This window comes from Aquarana catesbeiana, linkage group LG02 (assembly GCF_042186555.1).
Source record: "Aquarana catesbeiana isolate 2022-GZ linkage group LG02, ASM4218655v1, whole genome shotgun sequence".
Taxonomy (NCBI): domain Eukaryota; kingdom Metazoa; phylum Chordata; class Amphibia; order Anura; family Ranidae; genus Aquarana; species Aquarana catesbeiana.
Window position 1 is genome coordinate 8,143,533 of NC_133325.1, and position 23,573 is coordinate 8,167,105.

General features: G+C 42.2%; 1 long non-coding RNA gene and 1 pseudogene across 1 annotated transcript in view; one reads left to right on the forward strand and one right to left on the reverse strand.

Moving 5' to 3' along the window:
• The window catches only part of LOC141126578 (uncharacterized), a 1,610,887-nt pseudogene that overhangs the window by 1,364,983 nt on the left and 222,331 nt on the right, over positions 1–23,573 (forward strand).
• LOC141126612 (uncharacterized) overlaps positions 19,329–23,573 on the reverse strand; it is an 83,596-nt gene continuing 79,351 nt past the window's right edge. The window contains exon 2 of the long non-coding RNA XR_012241415.1: positions 19,329–20,916. This is a non-coding gene — a long non-coding RNA (uncharacterized lncRNA). The remainder of the gene's footprint in view (positions 20,917–23,573) is intronic.

Here is a 23,573-nt window from a genome sequence, read left to right on the forward strand (position 1 = left end):
GAGAAATACTGGATCTATAATCTCACTACTTTAATACCAAAAGGCCTGAAAACCGGTAAGTACAGTAAGCCCGAGGGGGGACGACCTCTCTGGCTGCTTCTAAAGGCGATCCAGTGGCTTATCAGCAGCTCGGATCACTTTTTGTGAGAAACAGAATTGCTGGCTTCAGCCATAACCCCTGCAAACCACTTCAAAACCACAACGTGTATATATACATATTGTGTTTGGCAAGTGGGGACAATTATTAATGAGCGTTACAGCCAGGTCAGGTGACAATGCATTCCTGCATGATGCCTGAACAAAGATAAAGTCAGCTGACAGGTCACACAATTTCCATATCATCACTTCCTTACCAAGCAAAATGAAAATTTCATAACTCCAATCCTTCTGACATGGGAAGAGATTTGGGTCACACGTTCACCAAGACAGAAAGAGATCATATTCTATTACTTGCTCACAAATCCCCCTTTTCCAGCACTGTCCAGGAGTCCGGATATAAATGTTTTACCAGATGGTATACAGTCCTCACTCTTGTACCAAATTTTTCCCAGTTAAATTTTTACCTGTTAGAGGTGCAATCATGCCAGGGGAACTCTTTTGTTTGACAATCCCTTACCTAATACAAATTCAAAATACTAACAACATCTTACAAAGCCCTCCACAACTCTTCCCCCAGCTACATCACCAACCTTGTCCCAAAATACCAACCAAACCGTTCTCTTCATTCCTCACATGACCTCCTACTCTCTAGCTCCCATGTCACCTCCTCCTATGGTCACCTCGAGGACTTCTTCAGGGCCTCTCCCATCCTCTGGAACTCTCTACCTCAATCTGTCTGACTATCTTCTACTCTGTATTTAGGTAATCCCTGAAATCCCTTATCTTTAACATCTTCACCTTCTTCACCTCCCATAAACTATGGGAAAATATCTGAAGATCGATCAATCCTGATGTACTGACGGGCAATCTCATTTCTTGAGGCCCGAAAATACCAGGACAGTAAAAATATCCCCCAAATGACCCTTTTTTGGAAAGTAGACATTCCAAGGTATTTAGTAATAGGCATGGTGGGTATTAAGTTGTAATTTTTTTGTTACAATATTTTTGATGTTTTTATTGTTTACATCCTGTCCCCAGTACAGTACAGCGTCCTCCATATAACTGGTGTGGAGGTGAACAGGGACACCGACTGGTGACAATATGTAAAAAAAAAAAAAAAAAAGTATTTTTAATAATTTTTTTAAACATTTTTTTTTACATACAGACTGTGACCAAAGCAATATAGTGTCACCACTACTAGTGTTATAGGCGGCACAGTGGTGTAGTGGGTAGCACTCTCGCCGAGCAGTAAAAAAGGGTCACTGGTTCGAATCCCAACCACGACACTACCTGCCTGGAGTTTGCATCTTCTCCGAGTGCCTGCGTGGGTTTCCTCCGGGTGCTCCGCTTTCCTCCTACACTCCAAACACATGCTGGTAGGTTAATTGGCTTCTGTCCAAAATTGGCCCTAGTATATGAATGTGAGTTGGGGACCTTGGATTGTGGGCTCCTTGAGGGTAGGGGCCGATGTGAGTGTGCGATGTGTGGAGCACTGTGTAAATTGACGGCGGTATATGGGTACATTAAATAATAATATAATAGATGAGCATCTTAATGAGACACAATGTACAGGGATAGGGACAATTGTAGACATGCACCCATACTTACTCGGGTTAAACTGGATGGACTGGTGTCTTTATTCAACCTACTAACTGTGTACCATACTAACACTGTACTACTCTGGGGAGGTAATCATGATTTATTTTTTTTTTACACACTATGATTGTTTATAGCAGTGAATTTCATTGCTATAAGCAAGCCTTTTACTGAATGAAATAGATTCATTCAGTGTATATTGTTGTGATTGGCCCTGTCTGTACCATGTGATCACTGTGACCAACCACACAATAACTGTCATGAATAAAAGCCATTCATTGTTCACAATTGTCATGTTATCTACTGTGATTGGTCATAGCGATCACATGGTACCGGCAGTGGGCCACTACACTGATCAGTCATCCACTGGACATAGCGGGTGACAGACTGCTCCAGAGATTGGTCCTGCAGAACCGCACAAGATCTGTTCTCCCAGAACAATATGGCTCCTTTTTGGCCATCATATTACAATAGGCTGAGCGGGAAGAAGTTAATAATAAATGTTAAAAAATGAAGTAACTTTATTGAACTCTTTTTTTTTTTTTTTTTTTTTTTTTTTTTAAGAATTCTGACTTTTATTTTTTTCTGTACAGGTGGACTGAGGAACCAAGTTTTTTGGCATGCTGGTACTCATCAATAAAACAAAGTCACATGGGAAATGATCCATATGGGTGTTATAAGTGACTGAAAGTTTTTATTGCAGTTCACTGGAGGATTCACAAAGGACTCAAGACATATCCATGTTCTAAATATCATAAATGTATTGGATCCTCTTCAACATTGATCCAGCCTCAGAGGACAACAGGAGAGAAGTCATTTCAGTGTTCTGCAAGTGACAATGGCTTTATAGTAAAGTCCAAGTCACATATACATAAGAGGAGTCATTTCAGAAGATATTTCTTGTTTGGAACGCGACAAAGGTTTTACAATGGAGGCAAAACGTATTACACACCAGAAGGTTCACAAAGAAAAGAAACCATTTCAGTGTTCTGAATGTGACAAAACTTTTACAAAAAAGTCAAAACTTATCAGACACCAGAGGGTTCACACTGGAGAGAAGCCGTATCAGTGTTCTGAATGTGGCAAAGCTTTTACACAGAAATCAAATCTTATGGCACACCAGAGAGTTCACACTGGAGAGAAGCCATATCAGTGTTCTGAATGTGGCAAAGCTTTTACAACCAAGGCAGAGCTTACCATACACCAGAGAGTTCACACTGGAGAAAAGCCGTATCAGTGTTCTGAATGTGGCAAAGCTTTTATTGGGAAGGCAAATGTTATCAGACACCAGAGGGTTCACACTGGAGAGAAGTCATATCAGTGTCCTGAATGTGGCAAAGCTTTTACACAGAAATCAAATCTTATCAAACACCAGAGAGTTCACACTGGAGAGAAGCCATATCATTGTTCTGAATGTGGCAGAGCTTTTACATATAAATCAAATCTTATCAAACACCAGAGAGTTCACACTGGAGAGAAGCCATATCAGTGTTCTGAATGTGGCAAAGCTTTTACACAGAAATCAAATCTTATCAAACACCAGGGAGTTCACACTGGAGAGAAGCCATATCAGTGTTCTGAATGTGGCAAAGCTTTTACACAGAAGTCAGATGTTATCAGACACCAGAGGGTTCACACTAGAGAGAAGCCATTTTAATGCTCTGAATGTGACAAAGATTTTACAGTTAATTCTGGGCTAATCTGTCACCAGATGATTCACAAGCTTCAGCAGAGAAGCTTGTAGAGAGGAAACTCTGTAAGAAGGGAGATATTGAAAGATGTTCTGGGTATCCTATTAGTTTCATAGCCCCAATGTTATCCAATAAGCTAGGGAAGAAGTGAAAAGATAAAATGCTACTTTAGAAAAACAAAATCTGGGAGCAAACTGGAATATAATGATCGGATGCACTGACTTTTTCTCCTCATGATTCAAATATTTTTCTTTTTTTATGGAACTTTGACGGAACATGTAATGCATTTTCATCATTCACTAACTGGGCAGTGTTACCAAGTGTTTTCTTCATTGCCAGGTCCTGAGCTAATACATGATCAACACTGCCTCAGTACCAGAGACTAGGATGGGGTCAAGTGGCATCTTTTAATGAGGTTCAGAGGCTTTACAAGAGTCCATTCCAGGTTCTTCTGACTGTTGATACACCATAAGCCAAGTGTCAGAGCTCCAGCTAAGCACACCTTCTCCAAACCTCCGCTCCCATGATAAATGCCTCCTTTCCATATTTTATCTCCTCTCACGGATGACATCTTTGCAGGCAGGTCTGTGACTGGGACACCAGCCAGGGAGAAGTCTCCGTTTGGTGAGAAAGCAATCTCCTAAGCTGCCGCAGGCCTTCCCACACTGGGTTGCTGCTGTTTATGGGATGCATTTAGCAGTACCACTTAAGTTCAGCTGGCTACTTATATTCCATCTGGTTCTGATGAAAGTTTCTGGGATCTCATCAGATGTAGAATGGATGTCCTTGTTATCTTCTTTCTCTGTTTAGCTATTACTCCTCTCCATAGACTATTCACACAGCACACCTACAAGAGATCGGGGCTGAGTGTGTGGTCATATTCCTACCACATCTGGGGACTGAAATTCCTCCAGCTGGGGTTCACTTTAACCTTTTCTCTGCACAACCCCTTTTTGCGTTTTTTGCACACATGTTTAAAATATAATTTTAGCCTTGAAGAAGATGTAAATACCCCAAACATTATATATTTTCTGAAAGCAGATACCCTAAAGAATACAATAGTGGTAGTTTCAATATTTAATGTCACACGATATTACCTCAATGGTCTAGGAAACACAAACTTCATTAAAAAAAAAAAACTAAAGTGAATTTTAGGGCAACAAAATGCAATAAATTACCCACATTTTTGGTAAAATATAAAAAACGAGGTTACGCCAAGTAAATAGATACCCAACTTGCCAAACCTAAAAATATGTGCGCCGTGAAATTGCGACACACTTCAGTAACCCTAATTTTCTATAGGAAACAGTTAAAAAAAAAACTATAGGTATTAGGTTATAGGCTCTAGAATTATTGCTCTCACTCCGGCGTGCGCGGTTATATGTAACGTGTATCGCAATCAACGTTTTCAATCGTAGGCACCCCTGAGGCATTTGTGTACATTTGTATGTGCATATATGTGGAGGTGGGGGCCTCAATTTTTATTTTTTTGGGGGGGGTTTATGTTATTGGGTGTAACTTAATTTTTTGCAAAAAAAAAAAATAAATAGTTTTCCTTTTAATTTTTTCTTTCATCACATAGGGGACAAAAAATCCTGTATGTGATATTTTTTAGGTTACAGGTTCTCTTTAATGAGACTTACAGGGTCTAAAAGACCCCCAATGTCTCCTCTGGGCTCCACTGAATGTTTTGTGATGCAGATCACACTGCAAAACACACACCGAGAGGCTGACCTGGAAGTGACGTCATAGACTTTGCTTTCTGGGTCACAGCAAGAAGGGGAGGAGAGTGGACGTGTGTCCGTTGTTCTCCCCTCCCAGCCCCCGCACTCGCCATGTTGGTCCTGGGAATGCAAAGGAAGGGATCTGGACAGCCGCACTCCAATATAATCACCTTTATTTAATAAAAAGACAGTCCATACAGCAATTATAGGTAGAGGAATCAGATGTAGATAATAACGCTGGTCCTGGGTCTGCAGATGGGTAAGAGGAGCCCAGAAAATATAGCGGGGAAGCGCCAGTTCTGGGGGGTTTGTGACCAATTGGGTGGCAGTTTTCACCTGACCTGTCAGTTTCACACACAATCCCAGTGGTTGCAGCAACAGGATTGTGTGTTAGCCCCCCTGCTGTCAGGTCTGTATGATGTGCGGACCTGGCAGTGAAATGGGTCATGACTCTGAATGGACAGATCTCTTTTTGGTGTAAAGTTTTCAAAGAACATTTCTTATCCCTGGAAATGTTATGATGTTGGCACTAAAGTGTAACAAGTTTTTGTTTTGTTTGGTTGGGTTGTTTTGTGGGAATGCTTTGTGTGTTGTGAGTTCTTCTTTTTTTGTAAATTGGAAAATGAAATAAACAATTTTTGATTGAAAAAAAAAGTGTATCTATGGTCTGATCAATAATTACATAAATGGTGCAATCTGTCATTAACACAGAAGTTTATGTTTTTCTGAGTCTCCTATTGTAACATTTTTATTACCTGTTGATCCTCCTAGTAGATCTGTTTTCTTCTACTTCCTGTAGCTATTTGGCAAAAATGGAAGTTGGATGGGGTTGGGAAAGATCATATAACACTGCCGGGGGTGCTTACAACTGTCAGTTTTCATTCATATGGTGGTTTAAACCTTCATTAACCTGTTGCTGTAACTGGTTTAGAAGTGTTAGCTGAAGTTGAACTTTACTTTTTGTGTGTCTTAAGCCTCATACACACAATCAGACTTTGTACAAACTTTCCCGTGGATTTTTGTACAAAGGGCGTTGGCCGTAAACTAATTAAGCATACACACGGCAGGACTTTTTCAGCAACAGACATGAATGTAGTGACGTTTCAACATCCTGATGACACTTCAAAAAGAGGACGTTCGATTCTCCGGCGCCACTCTTTGGTCAACTTCTGTATTGTTGTCTGATCTTTTGCATTGGTTCTGAGCATGCATGTTTGTAGTTTGTACAAAAGTCAGATGGTTTTGTGTACACATGATTGAACTTTGCTCCATCGGACTTTTGTTGCCAGAAAGTTTGTCCGTTCGCACAGCCAACAAAAGTCTGATGAAAAACGAAAAAGTTTGTCTGATGGAGCGTACACACGGTCGGATGTTGCCTTTAAAAACAGCTACCGTATTTATTGGCGTATAACACGCACTTTTTTCCCCTTAAAATCAGGGGAAAATCGTGGGTGTGTGTTATACGCCGATCCCCCGCCGATTGTGAGCCTTTTGGCATCTCTCGGCCGCTCTCGGCCATTCTCGGCGGCTTTTGGCCGTTCTCAGCGGCTCTCGCCCGCTTTGGCGGCTTTCAGCCATTCTCGGTGGCTCTCACAGTCCTGCGTGAGCTGGCGAAAGCCGAGTGAAACTGAAATCCGCCGAGAATGGCCTAAAGCTGCCGAGAGCGGAGGCGCCATTTTTAAATGCCAGATGTCTGCAAACGACACAGGGCAAGGCTGCAATCGGCTGCAGACCACTGATGGACACTGACAAGGCTGCAATGGGGGACAAGGCTGCAATGGGGGACAAGGCTACAGATGGACACTGATAAGGCTGCATTGATGGGCATTTAAATGTAAGTTTTTTTTCCTTAAACTTCCCTGCTAAAAGTTTTTTCCTTAAAATTCCCTCCTAAACTTGGGGTGCGTGTTATACGCCGGCACGTGTTATACACTGATAAATACGGGTAATTTGCATGTTTGTTGTCAAAAAGTCTGATCGTGTGTACCGGCCATCTACTTATCATCTATCTAAAGACCCATACACACGATTGGAATTTTTGACAACAAACATGCAAATTAGCTGTTTTAAGGCAACATCCGACCGTGTGTACACTCCATTGGACAAAGTTTTTCGGTTTTCAGGGGACAAATGGTGGCTGTGCGAACAGACAAACTTGGCGGCAACAAAAGTCTGACATCGGCAAGTTCGATTGTGTGTACACAAAACCATCAGACTTTTGTGCAAACTACACACATGCATGCTCAGAACCAATGCAAAAGATCAGACAACAATACAGAAGTTGACCAAAGGGTGGCGCCGGAGAATGGAACGTCCTCTTTTGAAGTGTCGTCAGTACGTTGAAACGTCACTACGTTTGTGTTTGTTGCCTGAAAAGTCATGCCATGTGTATGCTTAAAGCCTCACACACACAATCGGACTTTGTACAAACTTTCCCGTGGATTTTTGTACAAAGTGCTTTGGCCGTAAACTAATTAAGCATACACACAGCAGGACTTTTTCAGCCAACTTTCACCGAATCACGTGGTTTTTCAGCTCTTTACCGCCACCCTTTGGTCAACTTCTGTAATGTTGTCTGATCTTTTGCATTGGTTCTGAGCATGCGTGTTTGTACTTTGGAATAAAGTCCTATGGACTTGTGTACACACGATAGGATTTTGCACCATAGGACTTTTGTTCTCAGAAAATGTGTCTGTTTGCACAGCCAGCATTTGTCCGATGAAAACCGAAAAAGTTTATCCGATGGTACGTACACACGGTAGGATGTTGCCTTAAAACAGTTAATTTGCATGTTTGTTGTCAAAAAGTCCTATCGTGTGTATGGGGCTTAAGACTTCCCTGTACAGGGTGATAACACTGCTGTGTAATGTTACTGCAGAATGATGAGGGTTGTCATCCTGTTACAGAAGGTGGGAAAATAACAGATCTACAGACAGGATAACAGGTGATAAAACGATGTTGCGGAGGGAACTCTGGGAATTCTAATGACAAATTACATTACACATTAAGTTAGAAGACTTCCTGCTGTTGGTCTTATGTTTGAATTGTCTTCTGATATTTACTGTCCTGCTGTAAAAGGTGTAAATGATTGCCCACATGTTTCCTGTAGTATCGGGGACTACAAACTCATATTAGGAATATTAGGATGGGTACCTACTCAAGGGGGGTCACCTTTTTGGATTTGGGAGAAACATTTCACATGGATTCTTAAATTCCATTAATGACACCAACAAGGGGATCTCACTTACTTCACCAACAATAGGAGAGCCAATCACAGGCCAGTAACATTTTATGGTTTCTCAATGTAATTGCAGAACGTTTAATTCCCATTGGTCCAATAGATTCCTAGTCCTTCCAGATAACATTTCCTTGTGTGGAAGGAGCCCCTAAAATGTCTTCCCTTCAATCCCACCCATAGCTGTACTTTAGGTGATGTTGCTCCTCCCATATCTGTAAGGGAAAGCCTCAATTTCTCCCAATACTCCCCTGGCCTTCCAGTGAGAAGAAACATTTTCTCTGGAGTGGATATGTTTTATGCAGTGAGCCCTTCATAGACGGGATGGGGAATCAAAGTCATCTAAGATAAGTAAGATGAACCCGTGTACTGGAGTCATGGATCAGATAACCAATGAGACCATTGATGTTATAGCAGAACTGACAGCAGAAGTGTCTCCATCACCTAAGGTGGTGTCACAGAACTGCATGGCTGCTGACTATCTCTCGGAAGCTCAAGGTGGAGTCTACAAACTGGTGTCACATAGAGAGTGTTGTACATTTATCTTATATCATGAGTAGGGATGAGCCTGATGTTTGAATCGAATGTAAGTTTGACTCAAACATCGGGCGCTCGCCTATTCCCCGAACAGCGAACAATATGCGGTGTTCGCTGCAAATCCGAAAGCCGCGGAACACCGTTAAAAAGTCTATGGGACACTAACATGAAAAAACAAAAGTGCTAATTTTAAAGGCTTATATGCAAGTTATTGTCATAAAAAGTGTTTGGGGACCGGGGTCCTGCCCCAGGGGACATGTATCAATGCAAAAAAACAGACTTTTTTCGGAAGCAGTGATTTTAATAATACTTACCGTATATACTCGAGTATAAGTCGTTCCGAGTATAAGTCGAGGCCCTAATTTACCACAAAAAAATGGGAAAAACGTATTGACCCGAGTATAAGACGAGGGTGAGAAATGCACAGCTACTGTAAGTGGAAAAGAGGGTCAACAATGCCCATTTGCAGCATCAATGTGCCCATTTGCAGCCTCACTGTGCCCATTTGCAGCCATAGGTCCCCCGAACTTCAAACTCGGTAGTTAAGGGTTCCTAGATGCCCCCTAGCTGCAGCCAAAATTTGGGGTCTCTGAACCCAAAGGGTCCCAAAATGACATTGCTGCAGATGGAAACTGTTGACTGAATTTGGGGCCCCGTATCTTTGGGCCACTTAGTGCTAAGAACCCCAAATTTGGGGTGCAAACCCATTGGAACTCGCCCCATAAAATATCCAAATGTGGGGTTCCTAGCACTAAGCGGCCCTGAGATACGGGACCCCAAAATCGGTTCAGAAAATGTCAAGCACTTTTCTGCAGCAGAGAATGACATTTGGCCCTGAGATACGGGGCCCCAAAGTTGGTTCGGAAAATTAAATTTTTTGCTGCAGAAAAGTGCTTGACTCAAGTATAAGTCGAGGGGGGCATTTTCAGCACCATAAAATGTGCTGAAAAACTCGACTTATACTCGAGTATATACGGTAACCACTTCCCGACTGCCTCACACAGATATACTGCAGCAGAAAAGCACGTACAGACAGATTAACGTACCTGTACATTGCCCTTTAAGAGGCAGCTTGCGGGCGTGCCTGGAGCTTCGTAAGCGGGATCGCGGGTACCGCAGACTCGATGTCCGTGGGGATACCCGCGATCGTCTCACGGAGGGGAAGAACGGGGAAATGCTGATGTAAACAAGCATTTCCCCATTCTACCTAATGAGACTGTCACTGATAAGCGCTCCCTGTAATCGGGAGCGATGATCAGTGTCATGTCACACACTCCCTAGGACACACTTAACCCCTACAGCGCCACCTAGTGGTTAACCCCTTCACTGCCAGTGACATTTTTATAGTATTCAATGCAATTTTTTAGAATTGATCGCTGTAATAATGCCAATGGTCCCAAAAATGTGTCAAAATTGTACGATGTGTCCGCCATAAAGTCGCAGTCACAATAAAAATCACTAAGCGCCGCCATTACTAGTAAACAAAAAAATTAATAAAACTATCCCCTATTTTGTAGACGCCATAACTTTTGCGCAAACCAAACACTTTTTTTGATTTTTTTTAACCAAAACTTTGTAGAAGAATATGGATCTGCCTAAACTGAGGAAAAATTTTTTTTTTTAATATATTTTTTGTGGATATTTATTATAGCAAAAAGTAAAAAATATTGCTTTTTTTTCTAAATTGTTGTTCTTTTTTTGTTCATAGCGCAAAGACAAAAACCGCAGAAGTGATCAAATACCACCAAAAGAAAGCTCTATTTGTGGGAAAAAAAGGACGTCAATTTTGTTCAGGAGCCTTGTCGCTCGACCGCGCAATTGTCAGGTCAAGCGGCACAGTGCCGAATCACAAAAAGTGCTCTGGTCTTTGGCCAGCTAAATGGTCCGGGGCTTAAGTGGTTAAAGTGAAACAATAAAAATGAAAAATTCCTTTAAATATTGTTCCTGGGGGGTGTCTATAGTATTCCTGTAAAGTGGCGCCTTTTTCCTGTGTTTAGCACAATACCACAGCAAAATTACATTTCTAAAGGAAAAAAGTCATTTAAAACTGATCTCGGCTGTAATGAACTGTCGGGTCTCGGCAATATAGAAAAAACACATTGAAAAAAATGGCATGCCCCCCCAGTCCATTATCAGGCTCTTTTGGGTTTACTCTAAATATTAAGGGGAACCCCAAACCCCCCAAAAATATATATATGTGGGGGTCCCCCCAAAACCCATACCAGACCCTTCAAGTCTGGTATGAATTTTAAGGGGAACCCTGTGCCAAAATGAAATAAAATGGCATAGGGATACCCCCAAAATCCATACCAGACCCTTATCTGAGCACGCAACCTGGCAGGCCGCAAGAAAAGAGGGGGACGAGAGCGCCCCCCCCCTCCTGAACTGTACCAGGCCACATGCCCTCAACATGGAAAGGGGGCTCCATTCATAAACTGAAGCATCGTGAACACTGTCCATTCAGAAAAGGTTCGCTCTCCATCCTGAAAGATCTGGGGGGGACCAGAGTGTGCATGGAGGGGGAGCGGACCGGAGGAGGACGGGGGGAACGGAGGAGCACACAGAAGGGGGGAAGGGAGGAACACAGAGGGGAGCCGGAGAAGGATACAGGGGGCACTCAGAAACAATCGGTGTGCAGGCTGGGGAAGTTATAATCACAGATCTCCCTGTGTGCTTCTCCTTATGACATGGACATTCACTGTATTGTTCATTTAAGCACAAGAGGCTCTATTTTATTCTCGCTGTTGAAATGTGTTCTGTAACCTTCACCTAACACACAGACACATCTTCTACTAGAAGCTCTCTCTGTCTCTACTCCCCCCTCCTCAAGGTTTTAGGCCCCTTTCACACGATCGGACCGTTCAGGTCCGCCTGTCAGTTTTGACGGCGGACATGAACGGGTGCTCCATGTTAGCCTATGGAGCTACGGATGTTAGCGGAGACATGTCCGCTGACATCTGACCCGGTCCGATCCGCTAAAAGCAGACGGATGGCCCTACGTCCAGGTCCATCGCTGGCGGATCGGATGAGATCTGATGAAAATGGACATGCTGTCCGTTTTCATCCGATCCCTCCATAGGCGGCAGCGGTGCCTGACAAGCCCCTCCCCGCTCAGTGAGCAGAGAGGGACCTGTCATCTGCCAGCTCAGCGGAGATCAACGGACAGATCTCCCGCTGAGCTGGCGGACCGAGGCGGACTCCGTGGAAGCGGATTCCGCCTCGTGTGAAAGGGGCCTTGCAATTGTTCTTTTTGCTAGCTTTTAATAATATATTTCTATTTAATAACATCTCACACCACCCCTTTCTTATCTATGTATAAAATAACATGTAATAATACATTTTGGCACGGAACGGACATTTTACACACAGTGATTGCGTCCTGTGAATCTCTTCCTCCAGCTGCAGTTTTATCTTCTGTTTTTAGAGTCCCAATCAGAAATAATTCCAGAACAATATTGATATCCAAGTCATTTTCTAATGATTTTATGTTTGTAAAAAAGAATCTTTATCTTTTATAATAAAGACATTAAGTATAATTTTTGTCCATATGTCCCTTACTGTTACCATTAAAGTCCATCATATCAGTTCTATCTCCTAAAATCTCACAAGAGTTATTGATTGGCATTGTCACTCTCAGAATAAAGACTGGACGATTGAAAATGCTTCCCCTCCCACTTACATTTCTACTGTGCATACAGAAATCTTTGTATCCATCTTCACTAAAGCCCCACCCCTTTACTGGTACCACCTTACAAGTATTTCACACAATTTCACTCAACTACAAGTCGGCCTGAATTCCTGGCCCCCCTCACTCCGATAGCAAACAATCTGGAATTTATTCCGGGTATGCAAAAAAAATGTGATTCCCCCCACTGAAAACAGTTCTCCACATTTGGTGTCTCATTGTCTACAATCAGGGCTGATAAATCCAGAGAAGAATAGCAAAATATGTTAGTCCTGGTTCACACCGGAGCGTTTTGACATGCGATTTGCATGTCAAATCGGTGGGAATTGCTGTCAATGGCACCGTCCTAATCGGTGTGATGCCACGTCTGAGGCGCCACACCGATTTTCAAAAAGTCGTTTCTGTACTTTCAAAAAGTAGTTTCTGTACTACTTTTTCAGATTTCGGGCTGCGATTTACATTGACATCTATGCAGAAACCTCCACAGATATCTCTGTAATCGCGGCCGAAATCAGGACTGACATGCGGGAGTGAAATCGTTCAGCTGAACCCGCACAGCTTCATTCCCGCAGCTCAATGTGAACCGGGGCTGATGGTCAGTTTCTCCCCCAATGGACATACCTACAATTACACAATTATCTTAATAATCATAAAGTACCGTATATACTTGAGTATAGGCCGACCCGAATATAAGCCGAGGCACCTAATTTTACCACAAAAAACTGGGAAAATGTATTGACTTGAGTATAAGCCTAGGGTGGGAAAATGCAGAAGCTACTGGGTAAACATCTGCAGCCTCACTGTGCCCATCTGCAGCCTCACTGTGCCCATTTGCAGCCATAATGAAAAGGAAACAGTAGATGGCGCCAGATCAATATGTGCAATAAAAATGCCAAGAGATATATAAAGAAGGGGGAAACAAAGTTCTGATGTAAAGTCAATAAGAGTTCCAAAGTACACTAGCGGCTGCAACCCTGAGAGTGGAAGCACAACTCTAGGAGACAAAAATAAGAAAAGACAAGGTGTGCCAGACTAAGTGTAGTATTAATTTATAGTATGGAAGATGGAGACCAGGGATCGGTCTTAGGGTACATCTGAGGAAACAGCGGAGGCTGTGAAATGCGTCATCTGATTGGCTGCTTGTGATACGTCACTTCCGGTCATCGTAGCTTGCGTTCCATGCCATGCTGACACGCACTTCCGGTTCTGGTCCCTGGTCTCCATCTTCCATACCATAGGAAACCGCAGCGCTCTGGATCATTACATCCTCCGAGGCTTGATTACCATCACAGCGGCTTCTTTTACCATCTGGATCCTGGACTTTGGACACAGTCAGCCTTCCATCATGTGGACTGCACCTCTGACCGCCTGATGACCTCGCTCTTGCACCCTGGATCCCCCCTTTTATTTTCTTGATATCACTGGTCCTTTGTAAGTAATCATTTGGCTTTCTTTTTATTAAATTAATTTTAATACTACACTTGGTCTGGCGCACCTTGTCTTTTCTTATTTTTCTGCCCATTTGCAGCCTCATTGTGCCCATCTTCAGCCGTACCTTTGATTACTAAAACAGCGGGTGTCCATTGTAACAAAGCACCGCCTCCGCCGCGTCCGTGATAGATGGAACACTGATACAGTTTCCCAGCATTGTATTAGTGTTCCTCTATCACAGACGAGGAGGAGGCGGGGCTTTGTTACAATGGACGGCCGCACAGACTGCATAACACAGCGGGAGACACCCGCTGTTTTAGTAATCAAAGGTACGGCTGCTGTACGGCTCACTCCAGTATAAGCCGAGAGGGGGGTTTTCAGCCTAAAAAATGGGCTGAAAAACTCAGCTTATACTTAAGTATATATACGGTAAACCTCTTTTCTCTTAGGCTCCGACACAAGTTGAAACTTTATGTATTAATGCCACTAAAATGAAAGAAAAAAACGACTTTAACATACATGTGACTTCAAGTTTCTTTAAGCACGCAAACTATTCACTTTAAAGTGCTTGTAAACCCTTTACAGACCACTTTTTACTACAGTTAAGTCTATAATAAGGTTTACCTGTAGCTACCCTGGATATCTCCTAAACCTGCACGGTTCAAGAAATATCCCCAGTATCAGCATGTGCCAACGTCATCGGCAACATGATCACTGAAGAAACGGCTCGTTCGTGCCGTTGCTTCAGCTGACGCGCCATTACCCAGCGTGAGAGTGACATCATCGCGGCTCCGGCCAATCACAATGCGATACCCGGATATAACTCCGGGAGACATGTCGCCGGGCAGAGCAGTGTGCTGGGAGCGCTGCGGGGGCTTCGATCTAAGATGAGTATTTGATAATGAGCTAGTATGCTATGCACATGGCTTTGCCTTGCAGTTTTTTTTTGTGGGTTTACAACCACTTTAGCCACCTCATTACCGGGAACTTACACCCCCTTCCTGCCCAGTCCATTTTACAGCTTTCAGCGCTGTCACACTTTGAATGACAATTGCACCGTCATGCTACACTGTAACCATGTGAAATTTTTATCATTTTCTTCACTCAAATAGAGCTTTTCTTTTGGTGATATTTAATCACTGCTGGGTTTTTTATCTTTTCCTAAAAAAAAAAAAAAAAAACTGAAAATTTTGAAAAAAAAAAGTTTTTCTTAGTTTTTGTCAATAAATAAGGAGGCGGCACTGATGAGGCGCCACTTATGGGCACTGATTAGGTGGCACTGATGAGGAGGCAAGAATGTGACACACTTATGGACACTGAGCACTGATAGGCGGCACTGGTGGGCACTAATGAGTGGCATTGGTAGGCACTGATGGGTGGCACTGATAGCCGGCATTGATGGGCAGCAGTGATGGGCATTGAGGGGCAGAACTGATAGCCAGCACTGACTGGCATCACTAATAGGCACTGATTGCTGGCAATGGTGGGCACTCTTTTCCGGCACTGGTAATTACTTGAGGCCCTGTGATGTACGATAAAGAAATATATATATATATATATATATATATATATATATATATATATATATATATATATATATATATATATATATATGCAGCTTCCAGTCAGTGTAGCCTAGATCTACATTCTAGAGTGCATTCTGTGGGGTACTATTTCTAATCTACTTCAGGCAGTGTATATATATTTATGGTTAAAGCCTTATGGCTGATATGGATATGAACAAGATAGACTTACCATGAGACTTTACAACATGAAATGGACCTGAAGTGTGCCCTGGTCTGATGCACGGTGTACCAAAATAAGGGGGCATACCCAAGATTAGAAATTAATATTTAGAATATTTTGTGAAGAGAAATGATTTTGAGAAATGCCCTGAAAAGGAGATGGGAGGGTGGGTATCGCGCACAGGAAACTCACAAGGACCACAGGTGGGCGGGCTGGTTAAATACCCCCTGGGCTCCTCCCATATGTTCAGGCCACCATATATATATTATATCTCTAACTCTGCAGCATCCAGTGTAGCGTATATCTACAGTGCATTCCATGGTGTACAGTTTCTACTACTTTTCTTGTGCTGTACACAGCACACAATACAGTGTAGTGTGGTGTTACCAAACAAAAAATACATCATGTCCGGAAGGCCACCAAGGAGAGGCAGATGCTCACAGGCCACTAAAAGAGGGCAGGCAGGCTCTGTGTCTACAGTCAACAGTGCTGGTCGTGGACACGGTGCATCCTCAGCACCTGGCCATGGGGCACGCTTGTCCTTTTTTCCTGCTGCTGTCCATTTTATTGAGCCAAAACATGCAGAAGAGTTGTTGGAGTGGATAACAAAGCTGTCCTCATCCTCCTCATCCTCCGTCACCCAGGCTCAGAGTAGTTTGCCTTCCAATGCATCTGCCAAAGTGGTCTATTCCACCAGCTCCTTGTCCACAGTCACTCCTTCCGTAGCCCCACCATCATGCATGGAGGAGTCAATATAAATGAGTGCAGCGCTAAGGTTGAAACAAACATGTATGAATGAATAAATATGACATTAAACATAAATACAACAAAAACAGAAAAACTCATGCATGGTGAAATGTGAGTCAAATTAAGAAAAAGTGAGATTTTTGAAAAAATGTGCTAGTATTGTGACTGCACCACAAATAAAAAAATTAAAGGTAAAAGTGATATTCAAATAAACAAGGAATCATACATAATAAAATGTGAATCCAACTTGTAAAAAGTGAGACTTGATGTGAAAATGTGCTAGTATGATAGCTGCACTAAATAGAATCCAAAAAAAAAAAAATTATAAAGTCCAAAAAAAGTCCAATTAAATGTGTAGTCCCATTAAATATATGGGAGATTTCAACCACCGGTGTAAACCTTGAAAGAGTGAACAGAGATGTCGCCACCACACACACTGAGGCTTACCTGATCTTGTTGACTTGGCAGGGCTTATACCACCCAAGTCTGCAATGCTTATTAAGTTGTTAGGTTGAACACCTCTAGTGGGAACAACAGGTCCTGGATCTGTGTCAATCAATCAGCCTCGGACTGTCGCTGTATGGAGAAGCCCCGACTTATGTGATAAGATTGTTATTTTCCTCACCTCCTCCTATTATCCAAAACAGAACAAGCGTCGTGTCTGCATGGTCTAGCATGCATATTCGAACAAACTTTTTGGCATGTTCAGATGTTCTGGTGTGAACCGAATCGGAGGGTGTTCAGCTCATTACTAATTAACAGTAAAAATACAATATCGGAGCACATTGCACATTAAAGGAGTTGTAAAGGTAGAAGGTTTTTTTATCTTAATACATTCTATGCATTAAGATAAAAGCCTTCTGTGTGTAGCAGCCTCCCCCCCCCCCCCCATCACCAACCTGAGCCCCTTCTCTCTCCAGTGATGTCCATGATCCCTTCAGCCATCCAGTACACTCCTCCTGATTGGCTGAGGCAGAGCAGCAGTGCCATTGGCTCCTGTCAATATAAGACACTAAGCCAAACAGAGAAGAGAGGGGGAGGGCCAGGTTGGGGCTCTGTGTCTGAATGGATACAAGGAGCCCTGACTTGGCTTGGGTGCCCCCTGTAGCAAGCTGCTGGCTGAGGGGGCACGCAAAAGGAGGGAGGGACTAGGAGCAGCAAAGAGGGACCAGAGAAGAGGGGGATCCAGGCTGCTCTGTGCAAAACCAACTGCACAGAGTATAACATGTATGTTTTAATTTTTTATTTTTTTTTAAAGAGCCTTTACAAATCACTTTAAAAGATGAGGATGGGAAGATGGGTACAGATGACAGAAAGAAGGCAACTGTACTTAATGCCTTCTTCTCCACAGTTTTTACGTAGGAAAAATAAGGGTTTACTGACAGCGATGTAGTGTTAGTAACACAACACATGACATACCCACGTGGCTAACGGAGGCCGGAGTCAATTAACAAAAAATAAAATATATATATATATATATATATATATATATATATATATATATATATATATTTATATTTATATTTATATATATATATATATATATATATATATTATTTTTCACAGCGCCTACAGGATAGATATATAAATCAAGTGACAAAACCTAATTAATGTAACTTTACAATGATACTTACAACATAAGAGAAATAATTATTAATAAAAATATACAAAGGCGGTCAAAAAAGTGATAAGTGCTCCAAGGTGCTCCAAAAAAAGTGCAAATGTTCTCCAAAAAAGATGACTGGTGCTGCGTGCCACACTCCCCTTTGTGACCCCACTCACCAGAGATCATAGACCACCAGCTTCATAGTCTGGGGTCAAACAGGCAATGATCAATCAGATCTGGTATAAGCCGGATAATTGGGTGCAGTAAAATCCTCTAGAAATATATTCTGGGGCTTGCGGAGTAGGTAACCAAGTTTAAACGTTGTGGAGAGAAGAAAAGGATGGATAGTGAAGTACTGTATGATTATATAAAATCACGATTCTCAGGCGTCACTTACATACGAGTGATGAAAACAGGCATCAGTACAACCAGGAAACACTTTTTTTTTTTTCCACTTTCGGAGTCAATGAAAGTTTTAATAAACGTATCACAAATACAGTAAATTACCAGGACCAGATGACTTACACCCGAGAGTCCTCAGAGAACTCAGTCAAGTTATAGCCAGGCCAATATTCCTGATTTTTGTGGACAACATACTGACAGGATTGGTACCAGCTGATTGGAGAAAAGATAATGTGGTACCAATATTCAAAAAAGAGCAATTCCTGGGAATTACAGCCCAGTCAGCCTAACATCAATAGTGGGTAAATTATTGGAGGGGATGATTAGGGACTATATCCAAAGTTTTACTGAGGAGAAGAACATCATTAGTGGTAACAAGCATGGGTTTATGGGAGGACGTTCCTGCCAGACCAATCTGCAAACATTCTACAAGGAAGTAAGCAACCATCTAGATAGGAGGAGGCCTATAGATGTGGTGTATCTGGACTTTGAAAAAGCATTTGATAAAGTCCCCTATAAACGCTTAATTTACAAGATGAGGTCTGCAGGCTTGGACCATAGGGTTTGTGCTTGGGTAAAAAAAATGGTTACAGCGGCGTGTCCAAAGGGTAGTGATAAATAACATGTACTCAGACTGGTCTGGAGTAGTGAGTGGGGTACCTCAAGATTCTGTCCTATTCAACATATTCATAAATTATATAGCGTATGGGATAACTAGTTCAGTCTCAGTTTTTGCGGATGACACAATGATAAGCAGAGTAATAAACTTGCACAGGACATAGAAATTTTGCAGAATGACCTGAGCATAATAAAAGAGTGGGCAAACAAATAGAAAATAAAGTTTAATGTGGAGAAATTTAAAAGTAATGCATTTGGGGTCAAACAAAAAAAAATTAAAAATATACACAATGTGGAGAACAGATGGGAGAATGAAGGATGGAGAAGGATCTAGGGAAGCCAATAGATAATAGATTGAGCAACAACATACAGTGCCAAGCTGCAGCTACCAAAGCGGGCAGGATATTAGCATGCATTAAAAAAAGGATATACTCCAGACACAAAACTATAATTCTGACATTTAATACAACTCTGGTAAGGCCTCATCTGGAGTTTTTTTCAGTTCTGGTCACCAGTCCTCAGAAGGGATGTGCTGGAGCTGAAGAGAGTCCAAAGAAGGGAAACAAAACTAATAAGGGGACTGGAGGACCTCAATTATGAGGAACGGCTGCAAACACTAAATTTATTCTCTCTGGAGAAAAGACGTTTGAGAGGGGACATGGATAGCGATCTACAAATATCACAATGGGGATCCCAGCATAAGAAATTAACTATTCAGTCCTAGGGAGCCTAAAAGGACATGGGGGCACACAATGAAACTGGAGGAGAAGCAATTGAACCCTAAACTGTTAGGGCAATAAGGATGTGGAACTCTCTCCCACAATTGGTGGTGGCTACGGGGAGTATGGATATTTTTGAAAGGCTCTTAGATGTACATCTTAAAAGGACACAACATACAGGGATATGGGAAATCATTATAAACACAAGTTGAATCGGATGGACTATTGTCTTTTTTCAGCCTTTTTGACATCTTCCCTAGCTTGTGGGATAACATTGGGACAATGAAACTAATGGGACACTCATAACTCCTCTAATATTACTCCTTCTTACAGAGTTTCCTCTCGGCAGCTGAAGCTTGTGAATCCTCTGGTGATAGATTAGCCCTGCATTAACTGTAAAATATTTGTCACATTCTGAACATTAAAATGGCTTTTCTCCAATGTGAACCCTCTGGTGAGTGTTAAGAGCTGACTGATGTGTAAAAGCTTTGCCACATTCAGAACACTGATGTGGCTTCTCTCCAGTGTGAATCCTCTGGTGTATGATAAGATTTGTCTTTTGTGTAAACATTCTGCCACATTCAGAACACTGGTATGGTTTTTCTCCAGTGTGAACTCTCTGGTGTGTGATAAGCTCTTCCCTTGGTTGTAAAAGCTTTGTCACATTCAGAACACTGATATGGCTTCTCTCCAGTGTGAATCCTCTGGTGTATGATAAGATTTGCCTTCTGTTTAAACGTTTTGTCACATTCTGAACACTGATATGGCTTCTCTCCAGTGTGAACCTTCTGGTGTGTGATACATTTTGCCTCCATTGTAAAACCTTTATCACATTCAAAACAAGAAATATCTTCTGAAATGACTCCTCTTATGTATACATGGGTTGGACTTTACTGTAAAGCCATTGTCACTTACAGAACAATCAAATTACTTTTCTCATGTTGTCCTCTGAGGCTGGATTAATGTTGAAGAGGATCCAAAGCATTTATGACGTTTAGAACATTGATATATGGCTCATTTGCCATGTGACTTCCTTTTATTGATGACCAACATGACCAAAATCTTGGTTCCTCAATTCACCTGTACAGAAAAAAAAAATAGAAGTCAGAATTCTATAAAAAGAGTTCATTAAATTTTGCACATCTATTAGATTATAGTGCAGCACTACTTCTATTTTACATTTATTTTTTGGTTCTGACATTACCTTCAGTGTTGCAGCTTTATTTTAAAATTTGCACATTATTAGTAGCGCGGGAATACCATTTTATTGTATCGCCAGGAATTTGATGTATATTGATCTTTTTATATTGCCTCTTCCATTTAAATCTTCCGTTTAGCACTTTTGCACCTTATTTTGCACATCTATTAGATTATAGCGCAGCACTACTTCTATTTTACAAGAGTTCAATAAAGTTGCTTCCCTTTTTACCATTTATTATTAACTGCTTCCCACCCGGCCTATTGTAATATGACGGCCAAACAGGAGCCATATTGTTCTGGAAAGATGTCATATGATGTTCCCAGAACGTATCTCGCACGACCCCGCAGGGCCAAACTCTGACGCAGTTTGTCACCCGCTGATGACTGATCAATGTACCGGCCCACTGCCAGTACCATGTGATTTCTGTCTCCAATCACAGCAGATAACATGACAATTGTAAAAAATGTATGGCTTTGATTCATGCCATTCATTGTGTACAACTGTGTTACCCGCGGTGATTGGTCACTGTTAGGTACCTGGTATTAGAGCCCGACTGATGGGAGAAGACCCCTCATACAACTCTGGTTCAAGAGCCACTGGAGTGGGAACAGTGGTCTCGAGAGCACAGTGGGGTAGGAGTGCCTTGGAAGTTGCAGCATCAGGAACTGAAGCAGGAAGGAGATCCCTCAGGGGTGGCTGGAACTGCAGAGATGGCTGTGGCAGTAGCAGGTCAGCGACCTGAGAAGCTGGTAGATGCAAGGCAGCTGCAGCTGGAACTGACAGGACAAACCAGAAGATGCGGCACACACACACTGGATAAGGCAGCAGAGAGGTTAGGCAAGCCGGGTCAAATGGGTAATCAGGCAGGCAGATTCAGCAGGCTAAACACAGGGTCAGATAACAGGCAGAGGTTCAGCAACAGGTATCAAGCAGAAGTCCATAAGCAGTAGTCAGGCAAGCCGGGGTCGGATTGAGAGCAGGGAAGGTCAAACAGGAGGCGGGTCAGTGAGCAGGAACAGCAAGCAGGTTTCAGCTACAGAGCTGCAGATGAAACAGCGCTGCATGAGTGCAGCTGCAATCCTTTTAAAGCCCTCTTGGTGCCAACCGGCGCTAGCGCGAATGGGCCTGCTGTGCGTGCATGCGCATCTGCCACGCACTCGCCTGAGAGGCGCACTGGAGCACACAGGGAAACAGGCGCTGGTGTTTGATCCGGCCAGAGGCGCGCACGCATGTTCGCCTGTACAGTGGTGGCAGGCCCCTGACAGTCACAATGATCACATGGTACAGATAGGGCCAATCATGGCCCATCTGTACCATGTGAGCTAATCTCAACAATACATAGTGAATTTATCCATTTCGTACAGTAAAAATGCTTGCTTATAGCAATGAAATTCACTACTATAAACAATCATAGTGTGTAAAAAAATATATATATCCTGATTACCTCCCCAGAGTGGTAACACTGTATTGTTATAGGCACTGTATGTAAAAAAATAAAAACCGCTGTACTGCAGTGGTGACAGCATGTAAAAAATAAAATGATTTCTTAATTTTCCTAAATATTGTGACAAGAACTACAACTTCATAAAACACGCCCTGCCTCTTTCTAAATACCTTGGACTGTCTACTTTTCTCTAAAAGGGGTCATTTGGGGGGAAATTTATATTGTTCTGACATTTTAGGGCCTTAAGAAATGAGATTGGCCATCAGAGCATCAGGATTGATCGATTTTTAGGTATATCCCATAGTTTGTGGACTCTATGACTTTCCTACAGACTAAATAATATTCACTGATTTGGGTTATTTTCACCAAAGAAATAGATGAGAATACATTTTGGCCTAAATATATGAAGAAAGATCATTTATATGCAATATTTGGAGCATTCTATTGAGGTCTGGTCACCAACCCTCAGGAAGGATGTGCTGGAACTTGAGAGAGTCCAGAAAATGACGACTAAGCAAATAAAGGGGCTGGAAGATCTCAGTTACGGGGAAAGACTACAAATATTAAACTTTTTCTCCCTGGAGAAGAGACACTTGAGAGGAGATATGATAGCAATATACAAATACCTCAATGGTGAGCTCAGTATAGGGTGGAAACCTTTCAGTTTCAGTGAGTATAAGAAGACACGGGGCCACTCAATGAGATTGGAGGAGAAGTAGTTTAACCACAAACTGTGTAGGGGTTTTTGCACTGTCAAGGCAGTTAGGACGTGGAACTCACTTCCACAATCGATGGCGTCAGCAGGAAGTATTGATAGCTTCAAAAAACTCTTACATGGGCACATTATACAGGGATATGGGATATGATTTTTGGCATAAACACACACAGGTTGAACTGGATGGACTGGTATCTTTATTCAACCTTACCAACTATATAACTATGTATATATAACAGAAACAAAGAAGGTGAAGGTGTTAAAGATAAGGGTTTTCAGGGATCACCTAAAGACAAGGTAGAAGATAGTCAGACAGATTGAGGTAGAGGATTCCAGAGGATGGGAGAGGCTCTGAAGAAGTCCTGAAGGTGAACATA